The sequence below is a fragment of the Aegilops tauschii genome, chromosome 2, assembly GCF_002575655.3.
Source record: "Aegilops tauschii subsp. strangulata cultivar AL8/78 chromosome 2, Aet v6.0, whole genome shotgun sequence".
Classification (NCBI taxonomy): domain Eukaryota; kingdom Viridiplantae; phylum Streptophyta; class Magnoliopsida; order Poales; family Poaceae; genus Aegilops; species Aegilops tauschii.
This window is the reverse complement of record NC_053036.3, coordinates 644,263,336-644,271,904: the sequence shown is the minus strand read 5'-3', so window position 1 is coordinate 644,271,904 and position 8,569 is coordinate 644,263,336. Positions and strand designations below refer to the sequence as shown.

The 8,569-nt window shown below is 45.2% G+C and overlaps 1 long non-coding RNA gene across 3 annotated transcripts; it reads right to left on the bottom strand.

Annotated features, from left to right (window-relative positions):
• Positions 1-1,098: 1,098 nt before the first annotated feature.
• On the bottom strand, positions 1,099-8,297 carry LOC120973901 (uncharacterized). Of its 3 annotated transcripts, XR_005769549.2 has the most exons (5): positions 7,173-8,297; positions 6,104-6,281; positions 2,300-2,377; positions 2,155-2,227; positions 1,099-1,713 (listed from the first exon to the last, which is right to left on the bottom strand). It is a non-coding gene; the product is annotated as an uncharacterized lncRNA (long non-coding RNA). The 3 variants fall into 3 exon arrangements; XR_005769548.2 differs by having other exon boundaries at positions 6,104-8,297; XR_012203646.1 differs by lacking the exon at positions 2,155-2,227 and having other exon boundaries at positions 6,104-8,297.
• Positions 8,298-8,569: the final 272 nt, after the last annotated feature.

Below are 8,569 nucleotides of genomic sequence, written 5' to 3'. Positions count from 1 at the left end.
TTTGCGCTGAATCTGAATGAATAATGCTTCGCTTTTGAACTCAGTCGGCCGTGCGTTCCATGCATGTTCAACGTTCATCAACCTGGTCTGGTGTGGTGTGGGTTTCCATGCATATATTTCAGGCAGTTGCACCGTGTCAGCATGCTTGATGTGCCTGGAGGCCCAGCACAGGCTAGTGTTCGAGCGCAAGTACGGCGCAGAGACCTTCCCATATAGCATACCCATGGAGACGGCCAAGGAGCTGCTGGAGTTTTGCAAGTCGGGCGGCGTCTGGACCACCAAAAGGGGCGCCAAGCATGTGGAGGTCCTCGGAGTGATACAGGTGATCGGCGGGGTTGACGCGACGCCGCACCTGGCCGGCTGGGAGCCGTGCAGGCTCCAGGTGAAGTCATGGGAGAAGCTGCTCAACTCCGAGTGTGTGCCCGCGCCGTCAAGCCTCGCGCGCATGATTCACCTGAGAGGGCCCATGCTTGGCTCTTTCATGGCGGGGCCAGACTATTACGACGACGGCTGGGAGAGGAGGGTCTACAGGGGATGGGTGGGCAAGAAGGCCGTCTTCCACATTGTGGTCTGCAGTTCCTTCCGCTTCCAGGCCGGCGAGATGCACATTGAGGTGGTTGACAACCACCTCAACTGGGGTCCTGTCCGCTGGATCCTCAAGAAGGTGTTTCTGAGCTTCACCCTCGTCGAGATCGAGCCGCTGGAGGTCGTCGCTCTCAGGAAGGAGCCGAGGGCGAGCTGTTGGCGCCGCCTTGTGCGCAAGGTTTGGAGGGAGAGGACGCCCTGGTGGCACTGGCGCCGTCAACTTGCCAAGCTTTGGAGTGGTGTGTAGCGTACGTATAGCCGGCCTGCTGCGTAGGATGTATATATATGTTGGTTGACTCGTATCACTGTCTACATGTGATACGTTATGGACGCTGTGTTACTCAAGCCTAACACCCTGTGGCTTCCTTTTCCTGCAACATACAGTATATATGAACTAGACAACGATTCTTTTTTCTACTCACTCATCGGACCGGGCTTGCTGCCCAGCAGCTACGTATCTTCATATGGTCTAAACTGTGCAACCAATCAAACATACTAGAAAGACAACTGATGAACAAAACAAAGCCCAGCAAAATGTAATGCAAGTCTGAGGCTGAACCATCCATAATAGATAATACTACTGTGTAATTGATTGACAATGGAGAGCACCAACAAACAAACGACAACTTTCCAAGTTCCAACCGAAACAAGATGACTACTCATCAATCTTTCCTTGATTCGCACGTGAAAGAATTCAGCACACGCGCATATATACACTTTGGGCGAGGACGCCCAGCCTGGAACGAGATCTCCTCGCACCTTATTCTCGCCCTGCTCTGGAATGCGACGGCGCCTGTTGGTGACATCACCAGCACGTCTTCAGAGCGCATGCTGCTGCCCCGATCCACAGAGATCACAGCGGGCAGAGTGCTCCAGCCACGATTCAGTGAGGGGAGGCCACCGCCACTGCGAACGGCTACATCTTTGGAAGAGGCAGGCAGGCAGGCAGTGGAGATGGAGCCGAGGCCAACGCCGTTGCCGAATACCGTCATGAGGAGATGTTGGGATTCTGGTGGAGCGGTGAAATGCATTGAGAGCCAATTAGCCCTTCCTCTTTGCAGCCATTAATCCGAGTGCCAACTCTCTCAATTATGGTTTGCGCATCTTTGCTGCCCTCACTCTATTCACCTGTAGGAGAGTAGGGAAAAGGGCATTAGGAGATAGGTCTATTATTGATTCCTTTAATGCAAGACACTTCTTGACCTCGTTAAAACCAACAGAGTATATTGCTTTTTGCCATTCTGCATAAACAATATACAGAAATTACAAATACATATATGAAAACACATTGCTGTCCATTAGATAAAAACTAGTGTTAGGAGATAGGGCTATTGCTCTACGTTTAGTAGCAATAGCATCTGCAACAAGCCGACTACTATGAGTACAACTGCAACTACATGAACAAAACGCTGACAATTTACAGTGCAACTACACCCGTTGTGCCACAAATGCTCAACAACATTCTAGTGATTGCGAGGGAACGGTCCATTCTAGTGATCATTTGAAGATCCCAGTGCCTATTTATGTATGATATCCTGAATCTATTTCACGAAATATACAAGCACATACGTTATATTTCACAAGTCTGAATATGTCAAGATCTAGCTTGTTTCAACAGGAGTATATTTCCCAAGTCTGAAAGCTGCCAAATCACATTATGTTAGAAGCTCACAAATACAAGTGACCTTCACCGTCAGGATTAACTATTTCATACCACAGAAATCTTCCAGATATGAATAGTCCGATCCTCCAGGAGCTCAAGAATATACTATCCTCTCTTTTGAACAATCCCCTGAAGAAGAAATGGCAACATTAATAGGAAATGAATAGAGGTGACTAGAAATGAATAGTAGACTCATTATTGTTGTCCAATTTTTTTTAATAATTGATTTAATATATGTGTCCAAGAAATGCACTGCAGTGGTGCCATTTTTTGTATTTGAATACGCAGGAGATCTGCATATCATTGCATTAAGAAGAAGAAATATAGATAGAGTTATCAATAGCTACCAAGATTTAAGTTATCAACTACAGCCCTAACTTAACCAAGTAAGGAGGATTATAAACTTACAATCAACACATTAACGCTGCTTATCAATAGAATAATGAACCATAAGCCTCAAAGTTCATCTGACGCTGGTTGGAACTGGTACTATATTTTAGTTGATTGACCCTTGTTACTGCCTTATTAGTGTTTATTGGTAATTGGTGGGTTATAGTTGGGCACCACACAACCCATCTAGCAGCGGAACGACCAGCGTAGTAACACACTCCTCCCACCAGCCTCGTTCTTTCCGCTCGCTCATCTCTCGCTTAAGCTTCCCTGTTTCCTTCCGCCGGCCCCTCCCCTCTCCTCCCCGGCCTAGCCGGTGGCGAGTAGGGCGAGGGGCCCTTCCCTTGTGTAGTCTAGGTGTAGTAGTAGCTGTTCTTGAGTCCTTAATGGCTGTTTCTGGGTTTTTCTTGCCGGTGAGGGACATCAGCGAGATATGATTTTCTCCATGCTCGTGGTTGCTGTCTCTGTGGTTCTTGGCGATGGCCCTACCACGGTAAAGCCAGGTTGTCCCAGCTCCAATAACCTTCCCCTTCCAGATCTTGCTGAACTAGATCCTTCTGTATCCTTCGCTTCTTGCCAAGGGGTGAAGATGGGTTCTATCTTCTATGTCAGCAGATCTGGCTCGTTCCTTTCCTTCCAATAAAATCCCCTGCTTCAGATCCATTCTTACTTTGCCGGTTTTGCTCCCCACAAAATCTCCATGGCCGGCTTTCTTCTTGTGCTTGAAATCTAGTGCTTGTACATTAAGGTGTCATCTGGTTCGAGCAGGAAAGTTGAGAATCGGTGCATGTTTTCTCGGCATGCTCTGGCACCAGTTCTTCCGATTTGGTGATGTTTTCCTTTCGGGGCTGTTTGGATAGCAGCCCCAAGCTGCCCTTCCAAAATTTTGGTCGTTGACCACAGGTTCGGCAGCGTTTGGATCGCAGCCAAGTTTTTGGCTCACAGCCAACTTTTTGGCCAGACGTTGTGATTCTGCACTAGCGCGTGGGCGAGTTCCCGGTGGCTATTTCCTTCGCCAAAATTTTGGCACACCGTCGTTTTGGTCGGGCTGGTGTGGGCATAATCCAAACGGCCCCTTACATCTCCATGCACCAAATCAAGGCTGTCCTTTACTGGAACCATTTGCGGTCCCTTCTGCCCTATCCAGGGGCTATCTGTTGGTTTCTGGAGCATGTGCTTCATCCTATTTCATGCCATCGGCATATCCCTTTGCTTCATCCTTGCCACGGTGGTAGCTGCCTAACCCGCAAGCCAAGAGGGGCCGTTAGAGTGCGTCACAGGCCACTTGCGGTGTTGCCGCCTTGCTGGTGGCAACCGGAGCACCGACCTGTTGTGGCCAGGCCTGCTCCGGTCAGCAGCGGTGACATGGAAGCCGCTCCGAAGCTCGAAGCCACTCCTGTGCTTCAGACTGACACACGGACTGTCCATGGGCGGTGGGTGGTGTACGTGTCCCTTCTGGGCCGAATTGTAATATTTATTTCCAGGTTGCTTCTGAAATCTGGGACTTCTATGTTCCTATACTATGATCTGTTTTAATATATGCAGGGGGGGTCCTTTGGGGGCTTACGTTTGTCAGAAAAAAGATAATTGCTGGGTTAGTGAGTCATTAGCAATAACTGGCAATTATTCAAGTCTTAGAAGGATTTTTTTTCAGATTATGGAACTTTAAGCTGTAGTGGAGCTGCAAGAGAACGTCGAGGACAGGCAAATTGGACTGCTACTACTTCAGGTACTTTCTCTTCCAGATCAGCTTGCAAATCCTTCTTTGAGGGCAGCACCAAGTTTGACCCAAGCCGACACTGGAAATCTTGGGCTCCTACTAGTGAAGGAAGCACTTCGTTTGGTTGGTTTGCCACAACCGCTGCTGGACTGCTAATTTCCTTGCACACCGAGGCCTGACTCACCCCTCAAAATGTCCCCTCTGATCAGGTGGAGAAAATTATTATTCATCTGTTGGCTGACTGTGTCTTCACCAAACAGGTTTGGTTGGAGACCCTTCGATCTGTTGGCCTAGTGCAATCAGTTCTAGTGAGTCAACACCATCTATCCTTCCAAATTTGGTGGTCTGAAGCATCACTATTGATTGATTTTCGGCAGCACAAGGGGTTCCACTCCTTGCTCATGGTGGTTGCATGGCTCATTTGGAAACATCGTAATGAGTGCGTTTACAAGGGGAGAACTCCTACTGTCTCTCTTCTTGCTCAAGGAATTCGAGAGGAGGCTGTTCTTTGGTGATCCGCTAGGGCCATGGAGTTGGAGTCCCTCTGGTCATGAGTGCTCTTGGTCTTGTTAAATTGGGGTCTCAAAATGTTAAATTACACTTCTAAACATGTATCAGACAATTCATTGGGTCTTAGCATGTACTCCCTCCGTCCGGACATACTTGTCCGAGGAATGGATGTATCTACATGTATTTTAGCTTTAGATGCATCCATTTGTATCCATTTTCGCGACAAGTATTTTCGGACGGAGGGAGTAGACCCAAAAGGTTGAGTTATCATTCCTAAACAGGCAATCTAGGACTATGGCTATGTTGGACAATCCATGCATATTTGTATACGTATGTGTCTCCTGAGCCACATTTGGGCTCAACACTCAACTTGGCCTGGATGATGAGTTGAGAGCTCTGAAATCCCACTAGGTCAACAGTTTTGGATGCTCTCCATTTTATCCACAGCAGCTGGTTAACTTCTAGCCTTAATTTTGCATTTTCTCTATACTTCCTCAATTGTATTGTATATATATTCTCAGCACTGGGTCATAAGTCGCAACCAGATGAGAAATGCAAATGTTACAGAAAAAACACAATGATAATATTGGCATACAGTTCTCTATTTGCCTGTCAAGAAATGTAACATACTATTTCCCTTTAAACAAGGGTTCTACGTTGTGCTCATTGTTTATATCCTATAAGCAGAGAATTCCCAAAATCATTTCATGTCTACTATATAGAGTACAAGGCAAAAGGACGGCATTGCACAGTAGAGGAAAATTCTTTTCCCAAACTTCTGGTGATATCATGAGCAGCATGTTTCAAGGCATGAAATGTGAGAAATTCAGTATATGGTCTTAAATTAAAATCTATAAACTCAACAAAGCAGCAATAAAGTCATTGGTCATGATCTAGAAACTTAAACAAGCAGCGGCGACAGTAGCAATCTTTTGGAAAAGAAAGGAACACATAATTGCAGGTTGCAGCAGCACAAAATGCAACATGAGTCAATACAAAATAGTAAAGTTAAAGAATAGAACTAATGATATCTTTAACATAATTCAATATTTCAAAAGTAGTATAGATTCCTAACATAGTAACATTATCATTGATGTATGCATGATGAGCTCGTCATTATCACGAAGATCCTCACACATTACTTAATCACAGACCAAGCATAGTCACTAACTAAAATATTTTATTCCTTGTTTCATCTATAAATAACTACTAGAAGAGGATCATAGGGTGCATACCTCACCAAAATCTAACTCATCCCCCTTAAGAAGTCGCTAAAATCTACAAACCCCGAGGGAAGTATACTGATGTCCAGCACAACCCTCTCTTCATCCCTTCAGGAATTCATCCCTGACAGTTTGTTCCCTGCATGTTTTCCCTAACTTATTTGCCAGCACGAGAAGACCGCTTGGATACCTGATTTAGCAAATATGAAGTATCATAACTTCTTTGGCACAATGTTCAAGTAGCACAGCATAATAATAGTATGGTTTCCTAGTATCACTTTCAAGAATTAATATTGGAAAATATGTTAAGTGGCCTTAGTGCCATAAGAATGATCCAGTTTATCTTCATGTACAGATAAATGAGGCCAGAAACGTTTGGTGTTGTGGTGTTTGATGTTTCAACATAAAAAGACTGGTATTGGCTCATAAATTAAACACAATTACACAAATACTTTTATGCGCAAGGTATGAACTGTATAGCACATCTTCTACCATGTACTGAAATTTCTGCCACCATTCAGTCATTTGTTTCTATCCAAAATTTTGTTCCATTTTATTCACCATCAATATTTAGATTATTTGCTGCATAAAGTGTAATGCATTTCCAAGAAGAAACTGTGCACATGTTTACTGAACAAATCATATTCCCCTAGCCTCTGTTTCCCATTTAAATCTCACTGAAGATGCTAGAATATTTTTGCGCACCAGTATAATAATTAGTTTTCTGTAGGAAAAAGGATGCAGTTAGTACTCATAGTTGGCCATTGTTTTGCTTATAGCATCACCCAATTACACGAAATGAGTAGGCCATATCCCATATTTCACGTGTTTAGCTAATTAGAGATGAGCCATTAAAACTTTTCTGCATGTCAATAGTGGCATAAGAGTTTTTTACTGATCACAAGAATGATGTAGGCATGTAGTAAAGCAAGGTATGGTACTAACAATACAAGTTAACTACTGAGAAGATAAAAAATAAGTGTTTAACTAACAAAGCACAGGAATAAATTGAAAGTCTCAAGTATAAAAAACAGTTCAATAAAGCACAAATATTGCAATAAGATGGAATTCAACTTAGTACCATCTTGCTACCAATGTCAATGTTCAATGGCAGATCAGACTGATGGCATGTGGTAGAGTCAACATCAGCTTAAAGATCATCACCTTTAGCACCAACTGCATGCTCACTTCCATTGGAAGTGCAACTGATACTACTAGCTATGCCGTTGCAGTTTCTATTCAATTTCTTCTTAGTCTTAGAAAATTAAGAGTTCACACGAAGTCCACGTGAAGATCCAAGGGAAGAGCTGGTAACACATCAGAATGATTAATGTGGGAGAAAGCCACAGACAAAACAAGATTGCAAGCATGATGTATTACAACTCAAATCGGTAGAGACTCAAGACAAACACGCATTCACTACTACGCTCAAACTTTGTCTATTGAATAAAGGTAACATATACAATCCGTAAGCAGAAACTCAGATACTCTGTTCAGGAATTAAATTTAGCATTATGGGCTTCTACTTAGCGACTGAAAAATGAAAATGGGGCAGAGATTGAAACAGTGTGCTGCAGATTAAACCCGTTTTCTTTGGGGCATTCTATCACCATGGCTCGTGTAACACAGAACTCATTTGTAATGATGATATAATGCATTAAGAACTTGCTATAATAGAATATCGGAATGTCTGTATTTTGCAATACGATGAAACACAGCAAAACAAGTCTTTGTTGTTGCAGATCTGGCTTGCAATTTTGAAAATGTTGGTGCACACTCCACACCATCACCATAGTTCCTGTTGCCTGAGACACAAAAGATACATAGTGCAGTCCATCTGTAGAATAGCTGAACAAAGGAAGACGGGATCATATGAATGTCATCCGAAGTCAAAAGGGGCAGTCGGAGAGAGAGAGAGGGGGGCAGCAGGGGGGGGCAGCGCTCGTTGGGAAGCCTGTGCAGTCCCTAACTGCGTCCGCAGTGGAGGTCGCCGCCAGGGGGAGAGGGTGGACGGGGGTGAATCGGGCCATCTGGTGGCGGTACCTGTACCGGAGCAAGGATAAGACAGAGGGGTGCCGCCGTGACCGAGGACGACGACGAAGGGCGGCGACCAGCTGGGGTGGGGTGTGGGCTAGCACGAAGAGGAGGGGCAAAGGCAGAGGGCGGAGGGCGGAGGGAGGGACGCCGCCGTGGCCGACCACGAAGAGGATGGGGGATCGGGGGGCACTTTGGTTATTGTGTGTGGGACCGAGATGTCATGGGAATGACCAAATCAGTTTAGCTAAATGTCAAATCGACTGATTTTGAAATAGGGTCAGTCGGTTTTCGAGAGATGGCCAGAGTGAGCCGGAGGTAAGGAAGGAGAAGGAAGGGGCTCGCTGGAGGGCTACCCTAGTATCTATCTTAAGGTTCAGGGTGGGGGCGGTGATGGACGACGGTGGTGCACTTCGCCGAAGAAAAAACTTAAACGAGGGTGGG